The 13,075-nt window shown below is 47.0% G+C and overlaps 1 long non-coding RNA gene and 1 pseudogene across 1 annotated transcript in view; both read left to right on the top strand.

Moving 5' to 3' along the window:
- Positions 1 to 5,020, top strand: part of LOC105610122 (uncharacterized) — a 29,757-nt gene extending 24,737 nt beyond the window's left edge. The window contains exon 6 of the long non-coding RNA XR_009598335.1: positions 17 to 5,020. This is a non-coding gene — a long non-coding RNA (uncharacterized LOC105610122). The remainder of the gene's footprint in view (positions 1 to 16) is intronic.
- Positions 5,021 to 10,914: 5,894 nt separating this feature from the next.
- Positions 10,915 to 11,463, top strand: LOC101107158 (large ribosomal subunit protein uL11-like; annotated as a pseudogene).
- The last annotated feature ends 1,612 nt before the right edge of the window (positions 11,464 to 13,075 follow it).

Here is a 13,075-nt window from a genome sequence, read left to right on the forward strand (position 1 = left end):
GACTGTAGACTCCCAGGTTCCTCTGTCCATGGGTATTCTCCAGGCATTAATAACCTTCTGTACTTCAAGATTTCCCAATGTTTATCACCAGCCCAAGCATCTCTTCTGTTCCTGCCCTGACCTCCTCCTACAACTCACAGAAGGAACCGAGCTGTAGTATTCACCACAGTTACCAAGGCGATGAGCAAGCCAGGCAGCACATCCCAGTTCCATATCTTACTACAGAGATAAGCCTGCCTCGACCTGACCCTGGCCTGCTCCTCGAGCTACTGGAAACAGCTTATTTCGTCCTGCCCTAATGCCCAGCCAGGGACTTGGAATCCCTTCATCCCCCAACACCTTCCAGGGACGGAGCTCACTTACTCCTGATGAGGGGCACAAAGCACACAACAGAACTGGAAACTGCCACACCCAGACCTGTGAGTGCGGATCTTCTGAGTAAATTCACAAACACTCACACTCACACAGTCATTACAGCCTGTTTCCTCCTGTACCATCACCTCTAGAATAAAGACAATAATGGTGCCTGTCACATGATACAGATCAGTACCAAACAGGCTCTTTCATGGAAAGCACTTAACACAGTTCTTTGGACATAACACACTTTTCAATACCCGCTATTATTGTTGATTATCTACTGTGTATCTCATCACTCTGCAAATCAGAATGAATCAGAAAACATAGAAGTAAACTTAAATAACTAAACGTAATGGGTCTGTTAAATTTATGCAATTGCCCAGAAAAGATTATAAAACAGTGCCAGTGTATTAAAACCAATAAGGTTCAGGTACTCTCAACAGACAGAGAAGGCAATGGCAACCCACTCCAGTACTCTTGCCTGGAAATCCCAGGGACAGGGGAGCCTGGTGGGCTGCTGTCTATGGGGTTGCACAGAGTCAGACACGACTGAAGCGATTTAGAGGAGCTAATCCATGTCAAGGTCAGGAGGGGCGGTGGCGAGGAGATACTCCTCGTCCAAGGTAAGGAGCAGCGGCTGCACTTTCCTGGAGCAGCCATGAAGAGACACCCCACGTCCAAGGTAACAGAAACCCAAGTAAGACGGTAGGTGTTGCAAGAGGGCATCAGAGGGCAGACACACTGAAACCATAATCACAGAAAACTAGTCAATCTAATCACACTAGGACCACAGCCTTGTCTAACTCAATGAAACTAAGCCATGCCCTGTGGGGCCACCCAAGATGGGCGGTTCATGGTGGAGAGGTCTGACAGAATGTGGTCCACTGGAGAAGGGAATGACAAACCACTTCAGTATTCTTGCCTTGAGAATCCCATGAAAGGCAAAATGATGGGATACTGAAAGAGAAACTCCCCAGGTCAGTAGGTGCCCAATATGCTACTGGACATCAGTGGAGAAATAACTCCAGAAAGAATGAAGGGATGAAGCCAAAGCAAAAACAATACCGAGTTGTGGATGTGACTGGTGATAGAAGCAAGATCTGATGCTGTAAAGAGCAATATTGCATAGGAACCTGGAATGTCAGGTCCATGAATCAAGGCAAATTGGAAGTGGTCAAACAGGAGATGGCAAGAGTGAACGTCAACATTCTAGGAATCAGCAAACTAAAATGGACTGGAATGGCTGAATTTAACTCAGGTGACCATTACATCTACTACTGCGGGCAGGAATCCTGTAGAAGAAACGGAGTAGCCATCATGGTCAACAAAACAGTCCGAAATGCAGTACTTGGATGCAATCTCAAAAACAACAGAATGATCTCTGTTCGTTTCCAAGGCAAACCATTCAATATCACAGTAATCCAAGTCTATGCCCCAACCAATAATGCTGAAGAAGTTGAAGTTAAATGGTTCTATGAAGACCTACAAGACCTTTTAGAACTAACACCCAAAAAAGATGTCCTTTTCATTATAGAGGACTGGAATGCAAAAGTAGGAAGTCAAGAAACACCTGGAGTAACAGGCAAATTTGGACTTGGAATGCGGAATGAAGCAGGGCAAAGACTAATAGAGTTTTGCCAAGAAAATGCACTGGTCATAGCAAACACCCTCTTCCAACAACACAAGAGAAGACTACACCAGTTGAACATCACCAGATGGTCAACACCAAAATCAGATTGATTATATTCTTTGCAGCCAAAGAAGGAGAACCTCTATACAGTCAAAAAAAAAAAAAAACAAGACCAGGAGCTGACTGTGGCTCAAATCATGAACTCCTTATTATCAAATTCAGACTGAAATTGAAGAAAATAGGGAAAACCACTAGACGATTCAGGTATGACCTAAATCAAATCCCTTATGATTAAACAGTGGAAGTGAGAAATAGATTTAAGGGACTAGATCTCATAGATAGAGTGCCTGATGAACTATGGAATGAGGTTCGTGACATTGTACAGGAGACAGGGATCAAGACCATCCCCACGGAAAAGAAATGCAAAAAAGCAAAATGGCTGTCTGGGGAGGCTTTACAAATAGCGGTGAAAAGAAGAGAGGCAAAAGCAAAGGAGAAAAGGAAAGATATAAGCATCTGAATACAGAGTTCCAAAGAATAGCAAGAAGAGATAAGAAAGCCTTCCTCAGTGATCAATGCAAAGAAATAGAGGCAAACAACAGAATGGGAAAGACTAGAGATCTCTTCAAGAAAATTAGAGATACCAAGGGAACATTTCATGCAAAGATGGGCTCGATAAAGGACAGAAATGGTCTGGACCTAACAGAAGCAGAAGATATGAAGAAGAGGTGGCAAGAATACACAGAAGAACTGTACAAAAAAGATCTTCACGACCAAGATCATCACGATGGTGTGATCACTCATCTAGAGCCAGACATCCTGGAATGTGAAGTCAAGCGGGCCTTAGAAAGCGTCACTACAAACAAAGCTAGTGAAGGTGATGGAATTCCAGTGGAGCTATTTCAAATCCTGGAAGATGATGCTGTGAAAGTGCTGCACTCAATATGCCAGCACATTTGGAAAACTCAGCAGTGGCCACAGGACTGGCAAAGGTCAGTTTTCATTCCAATCCCAAAGAAAGGCAATGCCAAAGAATGCTCAAACTACCACACAATTGTACTCATCTCACACGCTAGTAAAGTAATGCTCAAAATTCTCCAAGCCAGGCTTCAGCAATACGTGAACCGTGAACTCCCTGATGTTCAAGCTGGTTTTAGAAAAGGCAGAGGAAGCAGAGATCAAATTGCCAACATCCGATGGATCATGGAAAAAGCAGGAGAGTTCCAGAAAACCATCTATTTCTGCTTTATTGACTATGCCAAAGCCTTTGACTATGTAGCTCACAATAAACTGGAAAATTCTTCAAGAGATGGGAATACCAGACCACCTGACCTGCCTCTTGAAAAACCTATATGCAGGTCAGGAAGCAACAGTTAGAACTGGACATGGAACAACAGACTGGTTCCAAATAGGAAAAGGAGTACGTCAAGGCTGTCTATTGTCACCCTGCTTATTTCACTTATATGCAGAGTCCATCATGAGAAACGCTGGGCTGGAAGAAGCACAGGCTGGAATCAAGATTGCAGGGAGAAATATCAATAACCTCAGATATGCAGATGACACCACCCTTATGGCAGAAACTGAAGAGGAACTGAAAAGCCTCTTGATGGAAGTGAAAGTGGAGAGTGAAAATGTTGGCTTAAAGCTCAGCATTCAGAAAACGAAGATCATGGCATCTGGTCCCATCACTTGATGGCAAATAGATGGGGAAACAGTGGACACAGTGTCAGACTTTATTTTGGGGGGCTCCAAAATCACTGCAGATGGTGACTGCAGCCATGAAATTCAAAGATGTTTACTCCTTGGAAGAACAACTATGACCAACCTAGATATCATGTTGAAAAGCAGAGACATTACTTCGCCAACAAAGGTCCGTCTAGTCAAGGCTATGGTTTTTCCTGTGGTCAAGTATGGATGTGAGAGTTGGACTGTGAAGAAAGCTGAGTGCTGAAGAATTGATGCTTTTGAACTGTGGTGTTGGAGAAGACTCTTGAGAGTTCCTTGGACTGCAAGGAGATCCAACCAGTCCATTCTGAAGGAGATCAGCCCTGGGATTTCTTTGGAAAGAATGATGCTAAAGCTGAAACTCCAGTACTCTGGCCACCTCATGTGAAAAGTTGACTCATTGGAAAAGACTCTGATGAGGGATTGGGGGCAGGAGGAGAAGGCGTTGACAGAGGATGAGATGGCTGGATGGCATCACTGACTCGATGGATGTGAGTCTAAGTGAACTCCGGGAGTTGGTGATGGGCCGGGAGGCCTGGTGTGCTGCGATTCATGGGGTCGCAGAGTTGGACGTGACTGAGCGACTGAACTGAACTGAAGTGACTTAGCACCAACAGCAGCAGGTCTCAACAGAACATGGAGACAGGAGGGGTTAGGAAGAGGTTAAGGAAACGACCTCGTCGAGTTCAGGGTCTATCAGAGACAATGATGAACTCCTGATGTTGACTGAAAATCAAAGTTATTCATGTGGAACAATTGAAGATGCAGAATGGCTCCTGTCCCCTGACCCCAACCTCTACATGCCAAGATGACTGGGACCCAGACTTTGCAGGCCTGGGAAGGCTGAGGGTGCCCTGCTGCTGATGAGACACACCAGTAGAAGGAGTCACTGCCCAAGACAGACAGAGGATATGTACAGCACTGCCCTGGTCTAGCCTGGAGAAGCCTGTCTGAGAGCAACAGCAAATCTTCCAGAACTCAGCCCATACTCCAACTAGACATCACCAGACATACCTGCGTCTGCCCCCTGAGGACTGGGGGGTCCACACATTAAAAGTCTTCACCAAGTGCAAGAGAGTGGCCGATGCAGTGCCCAGAACCAGAAAGAGAAAGCAAGAGCCAGAAGAGAAGCACAAGGCCAATGAATTCCTCTCTCCCCACCTCCACCCACCTCCTTGAAAGAAGTTGTACTTCAGTAGTGACCAAGGAGGGTGCTCTTATTCAGTTGTATGGATAAGACTAAGAATCTTGTGGTTTTGAGAAATTTTAAAAAATGAATAGTATTCAACCTCTCAAAATGAAAAAAATTAAAGAATTATATGCTATTGCTGGAAAATCAAGTAAAAAGACAAAAAAACTTGGAAAACAATGTTCACTAACATGACTCCAACTGGAAACATTTATAAACACTTAAGGCTACTCTGTTAGTCAATAAGACAAGCAAACCAAATCAGTGCTGAGACAGGAAGATGGACTGTGGACATGAACAGGCCCTTCATACAAAAAGAAAAAGACACCAGTCTGAAAAGACCACATACTGTACGATTCCAACTACGTGACATTCTGTAAAAGACAAAAATACACTGACGGTAATAAGATGAGCAGCTGTTGGGGGCTGGGGGCAGAGAGCAAGACAAACAGGAGGTGTCTTGGGTTGTTTCTGGTGGCAAAGCAGTTCTATACTGTACTTCTTTGGAGGCTGAAGGTCATTCACTACACATTTGTCAAGACCTGAATACAGAGTGACCCCTAATATAAACTACAGACTCCAGGTGATAATAAGGTATCAACAGTTGAGAGGATGCACCGCACCAGTGTGAGATGATGACAATGGAGGAAACCAAGAGGGACAGTTATCGGGAACTCTGTACTGTCAGCTCAATTTCCCCATAAACCTAAAACTGTTCTAAAAAGTCTATTAATTAAAAAGAAGAAACAGCTTCTAAACCTATGAAAATATTCTCAACCTCACTCATGACTGAGAAAAAAACCCAAGGGCATGGACATGCACTACGTACTGGGGCCCAGGACCAGCAGCAGTGGGAACTCACTGAGGCCTCCCCCTTGCCAGACTGCCATCCAGCTGGAGCCCCAAGTCCCCCTGACTTGATTCCCTCATCCATTCTCCACCACATATTACATCAAGAAAACCTTTATCACCCAAGGATAAGTGTTTGGAAAGAACAATGAAAGGCAAGCAATAGATGGTGTTTGTCACTTTTTGCAATGAATGTCAAGAACTCAAGGCTTGTTCTGTGACTTTAAGACCTCTGGAGGATCCTGGAATCTACACATAGAACTTGCCAGAAACACTTGGTGCTGACCTGCTCTCTATGCTTTGTCTAACCCTATCTTTTACCTATTCCTACTTTTCCATTTTAAATTCTGAACTATTGGGCCTCCTAAAGCGTTATTACAAATCAGTGAAAGTGCTAGCTGCTCTCTGGAGTCAATCCAGGCTCCTCTATCTATGGAATTCTCCAGGCATGAACACTGGAGTGGTTTGCCATTCCCTTCTCCAGGGGATCTTCTTGACCCAAGGATCAAACCCGGGTCTCCTACATTACAGGCAGATTTATTACAATCTGAGCCAGGAGGGAAGCCTACGAACGGAGTAGGGAGTAAATAAGTAAACAGCAAAACTCACCAGAGATTGATTCATTTTCCGCTGCTCTCGGAATAACCTGCAGGACTGTGAAAGCAGAGGTGGACCTGAAGGAGGAAACGCAGGTAGTGAGGCGACCCAAGAAGAGCTAGTGTGAACGAGCCCTGCCCAGCACTTCACTAGACACTTGTGGGAAACACTCCCTTCCACTTTCCAGCAGGGCTTAGAAGAACAGAGACTGAGGACACACTCACAGGCCTGTAACTCCCACATGATTACCTTACTGCGGGAAAACACTTTTTCATCAGTGGATGAACATCGAATCCTACTAAAATAAACCTCCATCATTAAATATAAAATAGTAACAATAAACAATTACAGTTTTCTTACTAATTCTGTTAAGATCAGAAAATCCACAGGATGCTCTGAGTAACGCGATACACTCAGGCGAGGCTCAGTCTTTCACTTATTTGTACAAACTTAAACGCATTACTTTGCCGACTAAGGTCCGTCTAGTCAAGGCTATGGTTTTTCCTGTGGTCATATATGGATGTGAGAGTTGGACTGTGAAGAAGGCTGAGCGCCGAAGAACTGATGCTTTTGAACTGTGGTGTTGGAGAAGACTCTTGAGAGTCCCTTGGACTGCAAGGAGATCCAACCAGTCCATTCTGAAGATCAGCCCTGGGATTTCTTTGGAAGGAACGATGCTAAAGCTGAAACTCCAGTACTTTGGCTACCTCATGCGAAGAGTTGACTCACTGGAAAAGACTATGATGCTGGGAGGGATTGGGGGCAGGAGGAAAAGGGGACGACAGAGGATGAGATGGCTGGATGGCATCACTGACTCGATGGACGTGAGTCTGAGTGAACTCCGGGAGTTGGTGATGGACAGGGGTGCCTGGCGTGCTGCGATTCATGCGGTTTGAAAGAGTCGGACACGACTGAGCGACTGAACTGAACTGAAACGCAATGCTCAAAAAAGATCTCTTATTAAGAAACTGACAGAGCACTTTCCCCTGGAGTCTGATCTTGCTAACGATCCCACCTGCAGACCCAATGACCTGGGACAAGTCACCTCCCTTCTCAGGCCCAGTCACCTCCTCCCTCAACTGAGGCAGCGGGACAGACGCCTCGAAGACTCATCCCGCACTAACTAACCCGCGGAGGAAGGGGGCGTGGCGTGTCAGCGGAGGCTTAGATTACAGAACCAAGTGCTGATGAGCCTTGAGAGACACGTGCAGGATCGCAAGAAGGCGAGAGAAAGAGGAGGAGGGGCCTCGGGGATGGAGGGAGGGGTGGACGCGGCACGTCCGGGCCAAGCCTGGGGCCCCCACTGCCCCAGGACACCCAGAACTCACAAGCCCCAAGGGAGCCCCAGCGGAGCAGCCGGCCCTGCCCTCTAGCCCGGCCTCTCGACCCCGGTAAAGCAGTCAAATCTTCTCAGTCGCTCTCTCATGGGGTCCGGAGCGGGCTCCCCAAGCCTTGCTCTCCGAGGGGCGTAGGATCAACAGCCGCCTGGAGACCGCAGACGCACCACCTACCTCTTCGAGACTCGCTGACCGGCTCCGGGCTCCCCAGGCTCCGGCCGGGGGCTGCTCCTGCGGAGCGCTACTCTCGCCGAGTCCCTCCTCTCCGCCTCCCGAGGCCTCTGGGCCCGAGGAGCCAGCTCTGGGCCTACGGGACAAGTTCCCTTCAGGCCAGCGTCGTTCCCGAGGCGTCACCGTGTCGTGCGCTGCAGACGGTCGGGACCGGGCCCCGCCGCGCCTTAGCCGTCGCCGCCGCTCGCCCGGCCTCTCCGACCCAGCCCGAGGGCTCCGGGGCTCGAGATCCGGGGTCTCGGCTCCAGCCTCCGCCCGGCCCGCGAGAACCCTCGCGTGCACAGCCCGCGTCCGCTGGATGCCAGCCCTGCCAGACGGCGTTCCAGTCCCGCAGGCCCTGGAATCCCCGCCAGCCGGAGGCCAAAGCCTGGGAACGAGGGCGAGCGGTGACCTGGCCAGCGACAGGGAGCAAAAGCGCCGCTGCGCGTGCGCGAACACGCACACAGACCGCAGAGCCCCAGCGCAGGAGGACGCCGGAAGTCTGGGCACCGGGGCCCGCCCCTGGGAGCCGGACAGATAGCAAGACTCTATTTCCCAGAAGTCTCCGCGCCATGAAGTTAGGGAACCTTGTAAATGTCTCCACCTCATCTGGAGAGGAAGCAATGCTGTGCTGAGAGGATGCACCCTCTGAACCAGGGAATCAATATCCCATTTGTTAACTCCTGTTAGGAGTCAAGGAAACATATGGCCTCAGGTGGGGTCCTGTGTGATTGCCTCCTGGATCCCTGGTCCTTTCCCTGCCCAGAGGTATTTTAGGTTAGATCTGAGGATCTCCGACAAACCAGAGAGGGGAAGGAGTGTATCCTGTTTGGTGGTGGTGGTGGTTTAGTGGCCAAGTCATGTCTGTCTATGGGATTCTCCAGGCAAGAATACTGGAGTAGGTTGCCATTTCCTTAACTGAAATACTAGCAGTTCAGTTCAGTTCAGTAGCTCAGTCATGTCTGACTCTTTGCCACCCCACAGACTGTAGCATGCGAGGCTTCCCTGTCCGTCACCAACTTCCGGAGCTTGCTCAAACTCATGTCCATCGAGTCGGTGATGCCATCCAATCATCTCATCCTCGGGAGAAGGAAATGGCAACACACTCCAATATTCTTGCCTGGAGAATCCCAGGGACAGAGAAGCCCGGTGGGCTGCCATCTATGGGGTCACACAGAGTCAGATATGACGGAAGACACTTAGCAGCAGCAGCAGCAGCAGCATCTCATCCTCTGTCGTCCCCTCCTCCTCCTGCCTTCAATCTTTCCTGCATCAGGGTCTTTTCCAATGAATCAGTTCTTTGCATCAGGTGGTCAACGTATTGGAGTTTCAGCTTCAGCAGCAGTCTTTCCAATGAATATTCAGGACTGATTTTCCCTAGGATTGACTGGTTGGATCTTCTTGCAGTCCAAGGGACTCTCAAGTCTTCTCCAACACCACAGTTCAAAAGCATCAATTCTTCAGTGCTCAGCTTTCATTATAGTCCAACTCTCACATCCATACATGACTACTGGAAAAACCATACTTTTTATTCGACCGATCTTTGTTGGTAAAGTAATGTCTCTGCTTTTTAATATGCTGTCTATGTTGATCATAGCTTTTTTCCAAGGAGCAAGTGTCTTTTAATTTCATGGCTGCAGTCACCGTCTGCAGTGATTTTGGAGCCCTCCAAAATAAAGTCTGTCACTGTTTCCATTGTTTCCCCATCTATTTGCCATGAAGTGATGGGACTAGATGCCATGATCTTAGTTTTCTGAATGTTGACTTTTAAGCCAACTTTTTCACTCTCCTCTTTCACTTTCATCAAGAGGCTGTTTAGTTCTTTTTCACTTTCTGCTATAAGGCTGGGGTCATCTGCGTATCTGAGGTTATTGATGTTTCTTCCAGCAACCTTGATTCCAGCTTGTGCTTAATCCAGCCCAGCATTTCACATGATATACTCTGCATATAAGTTAAATAAGCAGGGTGACAATATACAACCTTGACATACTCCTTTCCCTGTTTGGAACCAGTCTGTTCCATGTCCAGTTTTAACTGTTGAAATACTATGTTTCATTAAAATGCTAGGATATAATAAATGTTTAGCCATGATAATAAATGTTCAATCATGGGCATATGGTTTCTCCAAGGAAGGAAAAGAGAATAGAAATTGTAGCTTTTCTAGATTACACAATCAATGCATTAAAAACAGTAGAAAAATCAGAAAGTGAAAGTGAGAGTCAAGTCGCTCAGTCATGTCGGACTGTGCCACCCGTGGACTGTAGCCCACCAAACTCCTCCGTCCATGGGATTCTCCAGGCAAGAATACTGGAGTGGATTGCCATTTCCTTCTCCAGGGGATCTTCCCAACCCAGGGATTGAACCCAGGTCTCCCACACTGCAAGCAGACGCTTTAACCTCTGCACCACCAGGGACATACAAATTGAAAAAAGAAAACGGATACCTGCAAGCTTACCTTTTTAACAGGATATTGTTTATGTTAGATAAAAATGTCATTTTTCAAAAATAGAATCATAAGGATAATGATTTATCACTATTTTGGGGGTGAAATCATGTAACCATGTTCTCGACCAGTTACTTCTCCAAAGCTGGTATGGGTAAAATTAAAAATAAAATCTTCTGCCAATCCAGAAAATCCTCTTCCCAGATGTAGAAATAAACGAAACAGTTTTATTGTTGAATAACCATGAAAGCAGGCTGTGGGACTTCCCTGGTGGGCTCTGCCCTCCAAACATAGGGGGCTCAGGTTCAGTCCCTCCTGGAGGAATTAAGATCTGGCATGCTGTGGGACTGGCCAAAAAAAAAAAGCAGGCTGTGCTGTGCATCACAAGGGAACCACTATTTGTGTAAATGAGATGAACGTCATCTGTTTATATAGCTCAGGAGATAGAATACATTGCATACATGTTTAAGATAACAGTAATTTGTCTTCTGTGAAAAGACTTGACAACATTTTCAGCTTGGAGGAGGCAAAGAGCTGCTTCCTTGGGTCATCAGAAATCCACGTTGTTTTGACACCATCTGCCTCCACCATGCCGCCTAAATTCAACACCAACAAGATCAGAGTCATATAATGAGGTGCACAGAGGGGAGGTAGGTACCATGTCTGCCCTGGCCCCCAAGACTGGCCCCAGGGTCTGTCTGCAAAAGAGGCTGGTGATGACATCACCAAGGCAACTGGTGATTGGAAGGGTCTGAGGATACAGTGAAACTGATCATTCAGAGCAGACAAGCCCAGATTGAGTGGTACCTTCTACTTCTTAGGAACTTCTGAAGCCCTCAAGGAACTGCCAAGAGACAGGAAGAAGCAGAAAAACACTAGATACAGTGGAAACATCGGTTTTAATGAGATGGTCACCATTGCCAGGCAGATGCATCATCGATCTCTAGCTAGAAAACTCTCTGGAACCATTAAAGAGATCCTGGGGATTGCCCAGTCTGTGGGCTGCAATGTTGATGGCTGCCACCCCCATGACATCATAGATGATATCAACAGTGGTGCAGTTGAGTGCTCTCAGCTTGAGCCTGGCAAACTTCCAGCCCTCGTGCCACAACTAAAGGCCCCATAGAGCTGCAATGAAGACCCAGCACAGCCAAAGTAAAAACAAGGCAAAAACAACAACAATAAAATCCTGGTTGTGGCAGTGTTCTAGGGCTGTGTCACAAAGTATGCCAAACCAGCAGGCTTAAACAGCAGAAATGAATTGTCTGACAGTTCCGCAGGCTGCAAGTCCAAATTGGGCCGTTGGCAGGAGTGGGTCTCTCCAAGAGCTGTAGGGGAAGATCTGCTGCAGGTGGAGGGGGCAATTTCTTCACTACATATACACTAGGTAGGTACCAGGTAGGTGCTTGTCAGGAACTCCGATCCTGGCTCTGCTTATCCACTGCAGCATGAGGCAGCTTGAGGGGTTGTCGTGGACCTGTTGGCAGGAGCACTAGAAGCTGGTTCATATATTTGCTCAGCCCTGGACCCACCGCTTGGCCACAACCCTTCCGTGTTAGGGTCCAGGTCATGGTTCACCCCTTCCCGCTTATTTCATTCAATGGTGACATGCTTTCTTCAGGACTTCCTACTGCACCAGCGGGGCTTCCCCAGTGGCTTACTAGTAAAGAACCCACCTGCCAATGCAGGAGAGGTGGGTTCGATCCCTGATCTGGGAATATCCTCTAGAGAAGGAAAGGGCAAGCCATTCCAGTATTCTTGCTTGGAGAATCCCATGGACAGTGGAACCTGGTGGACTACAGTCCTTGGGGTCACAAAGAGTCAGACACAACTTAGGGACTGAATAACAGCAATTGCACCAGCCTGGGCAGCTCATCTCACCCAGAGATTTCCATCAGAAGCTTGTCAACAAGAAAGTTCAAATTAGGCTCTAGCTCAGTGCTGTGGAATTAGAATCGGTGAGCCTGGGTCCTGGCATCTGTTTATTATTTTCTCCATGTGATTCTCAGCTGAAAGGATTGTATTGACAAAGCACTTTCCTTTCACACTGCAGTGCAGTTATCTTAAACTGCATTCATAGGAGGGAGAGAGAAGAGGAGAAGTGATAGTTCTGCTTTTCCCCCTGAATACACTGTTACTGAACAAATCTTGAGTCTGCTCACATGCACACAGTAAAGCCAGTCTCCTGACACTGGGTCGTGAGGAAGGAAAGTGGAACAAAGTGACAAGCAAGGAGTCCAGGCAGCTAATGGTCAACAGGCCCCAACTCCCCCAGTGAGTTTCAGGGAAGAGTTTTCAAAGATGGGGTGTGATTGTTGGTAGGAATATAAGGTGCAGCCACTATGCAGGATAGTGGGGAAGGCCCTTAAAAAACTGAAAATAGAGCTACTATGTGATCCAGCAATCCCACTCCTGGGCATATATCAGGAGAAACCCATAACTCAAAAAGATACGAGCACCTCTATGTTCATAGCCATGTTATTTACAGTAGCCAAGACAGAGAAGCAACTTACACGTCCGTCAACAGGTGAATGGATAAAGTTGACGTGGTGCATGTACACGATGGAACGTTAGGAAACCTTTAAAAAGAATGAAACAATGTCATTTGCAGCACCATGGGTGGAGCTAGATATCATAATACTAAGTGAGGTAAGTCAGAAAGAGAAAGTCAAGTAAAATATGATATCATTTCTATGTAGAATCTTAAAAATGATACAAATGAACTTATTTACAAAACA

This window comes from Ovis aries, chromosome 24, assembly GCF_016772045.2.
Source record: "Ovis aries strain OAR_USU_Benz2616 breed Rambouillet chromosome 24, ARS-UI_Ramb_v3.0, whole genome shotgun sequence".
Classification (NCBI taxonomy): domain Eukaryota; kingdom Metazoa; phylum Chordata; class Mammalia; order Artiodactyla; family Bovidae; genus Ovis; species Ovis aries.